The sequence below is a fragment of the Vespula pensylvanica genome, chromosome 8 (assembly GCF_014466175.1).
Source record: "Vespula pensylvanica isolate Volc-1 chromosome 8, ASM1446617v1, whole genome shotgun sequence".
NCBI classification, from domain to species: domain Eukaryota; kingdom Metazoa; phylum Arthropoda; class Insecta; order Hymenoptera; family Vespidae; genus Vespula; species Vespula pensylvanica.
This window is the reverse complement of record NC_057692.1, coordinates 6,044,588-6,054,867: the sequence shown is the minus strand read 5'-3', so window position 1 is coordinate 6,054,867 and position 10,280 is coordinate 6,044,588.

Below are 10,280 nucleotides of genomic sequence, written 5' to 3'. Positions count from 1 at the left end.
AAGTACAAAATATCAAAGAAAATACGATGGCAAACGTAAAAGAGAGAAGAAATAGGGATTCCTTTTTAATAATGGGCGATTTCAGTGTTTGATTTGCGAAGCGGAACGCAAATAGGTACCGGGTAACGTTAATTAAAGAAATGATAGAAAGTGTAAACTTACGGAATGAGCGAGAAAGAAAGTCTAGAAATGCTACGAATGCGATAAAAACTAGAAAAAGATAGAAAGAAAGAGAAAGAGAAAGAGAAATAGTCGCTTCTAATGAAAAATTATCACTTTGAAAAATCTTGATATCTCGGATAATATTAGTATTAGAGTACAAATGAAAAATATTTTCTGATGAAAGATATGTATAAGAAAATTCATCCAATAATTTATTTAATAATTTCTTTTGTAAATAGATACTTCGAGCGTCGTGAAATAAAGATATGTATCTGCGCGTAAATTACGAAAAAAAAAAATTGTAACGAATAACATGATAGAAATGTTTATCTCCTTTCATAACATAGAGTACGACCTATAACATACGATTTGTAAATACTCGAATTTCAGTCGATGATACAATGTTTATTGTTATCGTTTGTTGCTTCCTCTTTCTTTCTTTTTCTTCGTCCTTCTCTTCCTTCGACGATATTCTATAGATAAATATGGTAGGTCGAGGGCAAACGATTAGTTCTTAATTGTACGTACTACGGAGAGGTACTTCTTCTTCGCCTAGCTGTTCATTATAAGGTAATACGAGAATTTTTAAAACACGATCCTGGAATAAGAATACGAATTATCTCTATTATCAATTATTATTATTGCCATCATTATCGTTATATTATTTTCATCGTCGTCATCGTCATCATTATCGTTGTCGTCATCATCATCATAATTGTTATTTTTATTACTAGGTATTACAATTTTATCGTCAAGGTTATTGCTTTTGTATCTTATAAATTAAGTTATAACTAGTATTCGAAGACAGAAGAAATTTACATATATAAATCTCATTACGTAAATATGATTATGTACTCCTTTATTTTCGAATTTTCGTATAACGTAGGATCTTCGACCGTAATCTCGCATTAGAAACGTCCGTAAAGCTGGACTGGGTCCTAAAACCGTAGGAATCCAGTACGTTGGCAAAATTCGTAGAGAGTCACGCGTTTATATCGTCTCATCTGCAGGCACAGCGGAACAGAGGCATTAGGGGATCATTTATCTTACTTATGTTGTAGGCGATGAGCCTGACGCTGCACACTCACCTGGGACCAAAATTTCTCTATCCCGAACCAAGCTTCTTCTAACCGAAAAGGCATTCTGATTAGAGAGCGAAATCAATATTCATTAGGTGCAAGAAGCGATAAGTTAACGTTTATCTATTATTTAGAAATATCTATCGATTGATCGATCGATGAAGGAAGAAAATGAAATCGTTTTTTTTTCTGAGTGGGCACATTCGCGAATTTACTGATTAATTATAATCAATATATTTTTCTTTTTTCTTTTTGTACCGTTAGAATGTTTAAATGTAAGATATTATAGGTACATCTTCGAGGACAATAGATGACGTCTTTATTCTCATAACGATTTCTTATAGATTGGATATTTTAGTACAAACCAAAAGGTCATCTTTCTGTTTTTAGTTCTTACTTCAAATCGGATATTACGATTTAATCGACGATCGATATCGCTTAAAAAGGAAATTCTTATATTTAGTCCTGGATACCAACTAAGTTGCTGATTCAAGAACCTTCAAAGAAAATATATCGTCCAAGTTCTTATTAATGTACTTAATTTTTGATTTCAGAATTTCCAAAATGTTCGTCTTAAGTTTATGCGATAAGCTATTTACGTGTTATACGTTCGTCGATCACTTAAAATAAAACTCGATTATCTTAGTATTCTGTTTGAGAAGGAAAATGTATTTATCGGTCTAATGATTTTTCTCGAACTATTCGCACAGACTATAATGAAATAAAAAAGTTAAAAAGTGCATTTTCTTAACGAGTGTCCAGCGGATTCCCAAGGGCAAATATTCTCTGTAGCGATATGTGGCTCTTAAGAGAAAGTCCCAAGGGTTGCTAAGGGTGCGCACGTGTACGTCAACATCGATCGTGTTCTGCTTTCGGTGAATTTTATGCAACACACAATGTCGCCTGCGGCTATACTCTTCAAACGAGTTGTCGTACCGATTAAATGGAACTATCTCTCCGAGCAAAAAAAATTGTCGAAGTAGTATGTAACACGTTCTATTCGCAGCAATATGTCCTGCATCTATCTCCCAATATTCTTTCTTACAACGTAACAAATCGTAATTTAAATTATACATTACAACAATTTGAATATGGGTTTAACGCGTGGATTCACTGATTCACGATATTGGCATCGGATTCCCCAAGAGCGATTACTGATTAAATTTAAGGGACAGCTTGACTTAGTGTAATGACCAACTGTAATGCCGGAGATTAGCATGACACGCAAGAGAACGTAATAAACGTATCGTAAAGTACGTATAATGGCGCATTCTCTGGATATCCAACGAATCTCTAATCTGTGTAGATATATACGACAAATATGGTGTCCTTTAATCTTTAGCGAAAGATTGAACGAATTTTCAGAATCTCTAAAAGACCATCATTTTTTTTCTCTTTCCCCCGATCGATTGTCATTAATCAAAAGATCGCTTGGTTATTGAATCGAGGATCGATTTATAACAAGTTCGACGCGGTATGCATGATAAATTTCTCAGAACTCTAGAATTACTCGATCGATTATTACGACGTAGATTGAGTGCGCCATTGTAGAAATAATAAACTAAACTATCGGCAAATTCAATATCCGAGTGGAAAGCAAACAATAGTCCTTATTAATGGTTGACCGATGATATTTCATACGTTAAATTAACTGCCAAAAGTTGATTTCCGTGAGGCATTTAATCGACGATCGAGTAATTCACTATAGCGTATTTTATACTTGTAGTAGAGATAACATACTTATTTAAGTATTTACATATCCATATTCTTTTTCAATGAACTTTAATTAATCGACTTACGTAATATTAATTTGTATATTAATATCTTATTTACAACGTGTATGGTATACTTTTCAAGAAGATAATAGCAATTAGTAAATTTGATTATTGAACAAACTACCAATTAAAACTTTCATGATGCGCTTATAACGTTACACGAAATAATTATCTGCTTCTCGACGGAAATTCTTTTATCACATAATGCGCTATGGAAAGTTTCCGTAATTTTTATTCGATGCAAAATATATTTTACTTCCTTCGCAATTATTATTATTATTTTTATTATTATCATTTCCTTTTTATTATTAACATCATTATCATCATCGTCGAAGCGTTTTATTTTCAGTAATTTTTCTAATTCATTTTAATGTCCAATGATAGTCACAAGAAAACCAGTGTAGTTCGTGAAGCGATAATGATCTAGAAAACAAACATTGTTTGTAGCATAAAGGTGAAACATTGTTTATAGGGCAAAGCGTGAAAGTGAGGTAGGGGTCGAGTAAAACAAAACGTCGTTGAATGAATGTTTAAACGAAGAAATAGAAGGAGAAAGAAGAACAAAATATTTATACGATGGAATATCGATCTTGCGTAGTTTAACAATAAACGCAAAAGGTAATTACATAAATGGAATTAAAGTGGCGAGCCTAATTGGAGCTCCACGTCGTCGTAAACGTAATTTCGCCGTTTTGGTAGACCAATCAAAGGGTTACGTTCAAGTACGTGAAATTTCACTGTCGATTTCAATCGATAATTCGTATGGTTAGTCGAACACCTTTATATGCTTCGAAGCACTTACGAGACAATCGAGATGACCGGCCTTGATCGTTCTGATGGAATAAACGATTTCGAGTCTATTCCCTTCTCGTCGTTTGGATATAGCACGTATCTACATACTATATCTATTCGAATTTAATATACATTTTTCTTTTATTTTTAATATCTTTATAAAAATATTCGAACGTATTTTGAAATCGAATAAATTTTTTTTTTTTTAGATCGGCCGTAGTAAATGCTTTGAAATTTTTATCATATACGAAGAAATTAGTAATGAAGCGTATGGAGAAATTTTCCGTTTATGGCAGCGATAAAAAATATATAATGAGAGTGTAGCAAAAAAAAAAAAAAGAAAAAGAGTATCGTAAATTAGTAAAGTTATCCGACTCTTATTATTTATAATATTTATTATCAGAACGTTTAATTTTAATCGTCGGCCAATACTTGTGAAACTTATCGAATCACTTTTTGTGTTAAAAATTTCAATGACCGTCTGTATACATATAAGAAAAGCATTATAACGAGAACTCGACGACATTTCAGATAGCAAACTTCGTCGAGATTCATTATCGATATAACGACAGATCGTTTGTAGTACGTAAAACGCACGAACTTTCTACGTTGAGGAAATTTAGCGATGTTCGAATATCTTAACCGAAGCGTGGCCGTTGATACGTACGTTCATTAAAATTAAAATCGGCAACTTTCTAGTGGAAAGTCGAACTTTTATGATTATTCGCTTCGAAAGAGACATTTGCGTAGTGCCTAGACGAGAATCCATCGTCGTTAGACTTGCACAAAGCTAGAGGTACCCGTATAATGCATTTCAAATATGACGTTCGTGAATGCGTAAAGGCATGGTAGTAGAACAGAAAAAAAAAGGAAGAAAAAAGAGACATTCGCGAGAGAGAATCACGTACACCATCGTGTATGGAAATTATTTTTCCTCATTCGGATGGACGAACGCGATGGTCTGTATTCTTCGAACGAATTCGCACCGTTGTTTACGTCACAATATTGAATTTCATTGGAAAAAGAGAGGAAGAGTTCGATTTTTCTTTAAACTATGTATTGGTATTAAAAAAAAGGGAAAAATATAATAAAATAAAATAAATAAGGACAAAGAAATAGAAAAGAAATAGAAAATAAATTCTGACGTTTCAGATCATTTCTTTTATTCTTTTCTTTTTTCTTTTTTCCTTTTTCTTTTTCGTTACTCGTCCTTCTTTTCTGGTCTTTAAATTTTGAACCATACAGCCGCACTTCGTGTTACCGTTACACATGTAAACTCTGAATCACGATTTAACACAAGTTCCGATCTACAAATTAACCCACGAAACTGGCATCTACGATCTTTCGATATCACGTTGCAGTATCGTCCAGGCAAAAGTTTACACGTTTGTTGTAACATCTGCATAATATCGAGAAAGTTCGTACAGCGTGTCGGTGTCGTTTAAACATTCATATCGATACGTTCTTAATGTCTCACTTTTGTCTACGAGTACGTACAAGCTATAAGTTTAAATTTATTTTATTGAAAAGTTACTTTTCGTGACCTTAGGCGAATTCAAAGAAGGACGAGTAGAACGAGAAATTAATACGAAATTGTCTATATCTTTTCTTCACAAGTTTTACGAAAATTCGTCTTACGTAAGAAATTTTGTAACATCGATCTCTAGCAGTTTCTAAAATATTTTCTCGTAGAACATTTTACGAAAAGTTTGTTTCATATCGTCTCTAAAGTTAGTAATCACTTCGTTTGCGAAAGTACTTTATTAAAAGTGTAAATTCTTAAAAGGAGTATAAATCACGGTTACGTTTTATTTATCGTCTAGTACGTCTAATTTCGCAAGACAAATTAATTCTAGCGATAACGAAGTAAGAAAAAGGAAAAGAGAAACGAAACAAACAAGAAAAAAGAAAGAAAGAAAGAAATAATAGAAAAGAAAAAGAAAGATGGCATAAAGCAATTAAGACGATTACTTGTGAAAATGTAACATCTAATTAAACGTCATTGATCGGATGGTAATAAATTGATTGAATGTTAATTGAACGATTACTACCGAGTTTACTGTTATTCGGAATGTCGGAAACAAAAGCAGGAAACAAAAATTCTGTATTCAATTGCGGTTCCTATAACTTCAGGGTCGAATTGAAAAGCGAGTACCGACTAATCAATCCTAGATGTTATGCGAGTAGCATGCACTTGAATTAGAAAGGTACTGCATTTGCAACAGATCGTTATTTCCTGAAGCAACGGTAACGATCCAGTTAGCGGCATGAATATTACGTGCAACAGAATAAACGAACTGATAGATAATTGAATGAAGAATCGTGTCGTATATTGTTTAAAAAACAAAAAATAGAGAAAAAGAAAGTATCGTTTTACGCATGAAATCAAATTACTTCATCGAGTAATATTTTTTAATCAACTTATTTTAACTAAAATATGTTATAACATTTAATCAATATGATACAGATACTTACATACGTACATAAATGATTTTTACATGGTAAGGAAAATTAATTATTAAAGATCGTTTGAATAAGTATCTGTATATGTATCGTTATTCTTGAAGAAAAATTAATAATAATTTTCGTTCCGCTTGGAAGGACCATGTTTAATTATCTGAAGTTTAAATGCTATGATATATTGTATTTCACCGTAAATAAAGTCAGAGAATTTACTTTAAAATTTGACTAATTTAACATGAAATAAACGAAAAGTTTGGAAAATAGGAAAAGGAATATAAACATTTATTTTAGTTCATTATTTGGAAACGAGAGGAAACCTTTTGTTTCCAACACCGACAAAGCGGTTTTTGGAGAATTCCATTAAAATTATTCGCATGTAGGATTATTATTATTATTATTATTATTATTATTATTATTACTATTATTATTATTATCGTAATTATCATCATCATCATTATGATCATCATTATTGTTATTAAATGTTATTAAAGTGGACTTTCCTTTCAAAATGGTACAAAACACTTATTCGTACGATGCTCTTTCTGGCATTCGTTCAAAGGGCTCGACTTTTTGTTTCAACGTAAGTACGTATGAGTAACAATAATGATAAAAAAATAAAAGGCATCATTATTGTTACTTATACGTACTTACGTATCTTCTTTCGTCACTTTTTTTTTATTATCAGTGAAAGCAAAGTATACTGATTAACGCTGTTAATTAAGTACACCCAGTGAACAATGATAGTTACTATAGTGTCAAATTAGGTAGTGGCTTGAGTAGGAGCTAATCAGCACACCATATCTACGTTACTTCTTCTTTTTCTCTTGTTTGCTCTTTTTTTTTTACGAGTAGAAAAAAAAAACGTTGAATTTGCATTCACCGCGGTCGAGATAATTAGAGGGAGGCTCAACGTACAGTAGAATTTTTTTTATAGCGAGACTGTACACGTTGTTTTATATCTACATAGAGGAAAAGAGTGGGTGAGAAATAGAGGGAGATAGAAAGATAGTGAAAGAGAATCTTATTCATTCACCGATCCATCCACCCACAATTTCGTTTCTCTTTCTCCCATTTTTCGTTTTTTTACTTGTATTCTCATACCGAGTATGTTGTAACAGGACGGCCTGTTACAAGAGTAGTCTTTTTTAAATTTTAACGAGGCATCGTGTCGAATGTCGTTTTGTATCGATGTGCGTTACAGCGTGCGTTGATTTCTGTAAAATTGTCTTAGGTATTCGTAATTCGTGTTCGCGCTTTACGACGAAATGTACGAGAATATTTTTGCTTATCGTTTCAAAAATATTTTTCACTTTTCTTAAGTATTTTTATTTTTTTTATTTTTCATTTTTTTTTTTTTTTTTTTTTTTTTTTTTTAATAAAAATACGTCCCCTTTTTTATACGTTTAAATCCTCTCATTGAAATCAAGATATAAACGTGAATATGTTTTCATCGGACATTTTTCTTTTTCTTTCTTTCTTTTTTTTTTTTTTTACACGAACAGAACCTGTTTGTTTTCAAACGATATTGCAATTATTCTTGAAATATCTCAAAATCAGTGAGAAATATTTGAGAAGAGCAGAGAGTGTCTTATTTGTCATCAATTAAATCAACTTTCTTATAAATTTACAGTCTATTATTCCATAGTTTGTAATTAAGTAAGTACTTGATATAAATTTACAATCTACTGTTCTGTAGTATGTAATTAACTAAGTGCTTGACGCTGTATTGTGTGTGCACGCGCGCGCGTACAAATGTATCTAACATTTCTCTGATATCGTATATCGTATATCCCAAAAGGGACCGAGCCTCTATTGGCCGAAAATATCTTTGACTGGTAACGAGAAGACGTTTCGAATTACGTGAGTGAAAGGAGCCGGGGAGGATACATCGAGGGATCGGTATACTCGATCAAATAGTTAAGGTAGAGGGAATTAAGATGCGACTCGGTAGGTACACATTTAGAATTGTCCGTGATTGATGCTTTCGAGTATGGAATAACAAGGATTGAGGATGTTTGCCGACTTTGATAATCCCTTCGATGTCTAACGTCGCCAACGATAGTCCGACCAAGATGACGGATCTGTCTCTTGAGAGAAACAAGACATGCTTCTAGCGAATGCAAATCCCAATGAGCTTGAAATCTAAAGAGTTGAAGGAATAATTGATCTTCGATAAAGATTTGATAAATATTTTCAATGCCATCGTGATCGAAAAGATCGACATTTTTCATTTCTTAAAATTTATTATTTTAAATCAAGCATCATACTTACTCTTTCTCTTCGTCCTTTTCGTTATCGTTATCGTTGGAGAAAATAGAATAGAACGAAATACGTACGATGAAATTTCACTTGTGAGACTAGGTAATAGTAAAGAATCGTTTCGCTCTACATCTTCATACGGATAATTTATTTACAAGAGTAAAACATTTTTGTACAATAATACGTCGAGAATCGCGTGAAAAGAAGATGTGAAAGTTGTGGTAGGAGGAACACAGTTGGGTTATTCATGGTGTAAATCATACGAGAGTTCGACTAGATATAAGTTTGTTTGGTTTCTTTTTTTTTTCTTTTTTCTTTTTTTTTCTTTTATTCTTTTTGTTACGATATTACTTTCCTACTGTTTTACCTGTTCTTTTTTCTGTTTTTTTTTTTTTCTTTTTTACGCTTTTTTTTTCGTTAATTTTGTTTAACACTTATACCGTAGTAGAAAGTATTCTGCTGAAGGGATAATTGTATTCTACCTACTCCAACGTCGATATCTCCGTTTGTCGTCGTTTTCTTTGTTCGTTCTTTTTCTTTTTTTTTCTTTTCAATCTTAATTTATACTTTTTGACACACTCAGTTTACACTTAACATTTTTTTTTTTATTTCATTCACTCTTTTTTTCTCACTCTCTCTCTCAATCTCATTCTCTTTTTCACTCCCTCTCTATGTATGTTTCTCTCTTTCTCTCTCTCTCTCTCTCTCTCTCTCACTCTCTCTATGGTCAGTGCGGAGAGAACGCAGTTTTTTCTTCATTTCATTCTCTCTCTCTCTCATTCTCCCTGATAAACGCAGTCTTTCATTCCATCAAGCAAATATAACATACAGTTCGTTTCGCGTTGAAACATACGATTAAAATTTTCAAGGATCAAGCCATAGAAAAGTGCCATTTCCTTTTCATCGTTTTATTCATGAAAACGATGATTAACCGACGACGGGACGGGAATACATACGTTTTCCATTTTCGAGAAAATGTAAAAGCATCGACAAGAAAATTAATTCCCATTCTCTCCTATTTGTTTTATTACATTCGATCCTTGGATTTTCTAGAGTTGGATTTTCTTTAAATTTTTCGTATCATACATTTTTGCGAAGAATATGACTCGTTAGAAATATTCTCGCCAGTCATCGTGTAAAATTTATATTTGTTTTTGGTTCCGACGTGGAAACGATAGTTTTTATTTTACGAGCGTAAACTTAATGAACGAATTAGTTCTGCCATCGCTCTCTTTTATTAAAATACGAAATCGTAAAAAGTACGTTTAGTGGCGAGGAGTGCTCCTTTCCTAACATAACTTTATAAACTCTCGGACGGTTAAATTAGTCGTAACGATAATTAATAAAAAAATCTTTTTTGTCTTTGCGTCGAACGAATTTCTCGATTTTTTCTTTCGTTTTTCCTTTTTTTTTTTCTTTCTTTTTTCTCTACTCAAGATTCAGCTCGAATCTCAGCTAAGGGCAAAAAATCACGTTTACGGAAAGGGCGCGTATATTTAAGAGAAGATTCAAGGAATTAAGACTCAGAAAAATTTGTAGTACTTTCTTTCGAAATTCGGTCTCTCTTGAGGAAATATCGTTTCGATGTAAGCCGGCAAATGCTTATCATAGAATCATTCGAGATATTTTACGAAGCCCGGGAATATCTCTAATGTTATATCCTCGAATCGTAAAGAATTGGAAAGAAAGTTGGAACGAATAAAGAAGGAGTAGAAATTCGAAAGTCGATGAGTTTGTTAAAAATAACTTG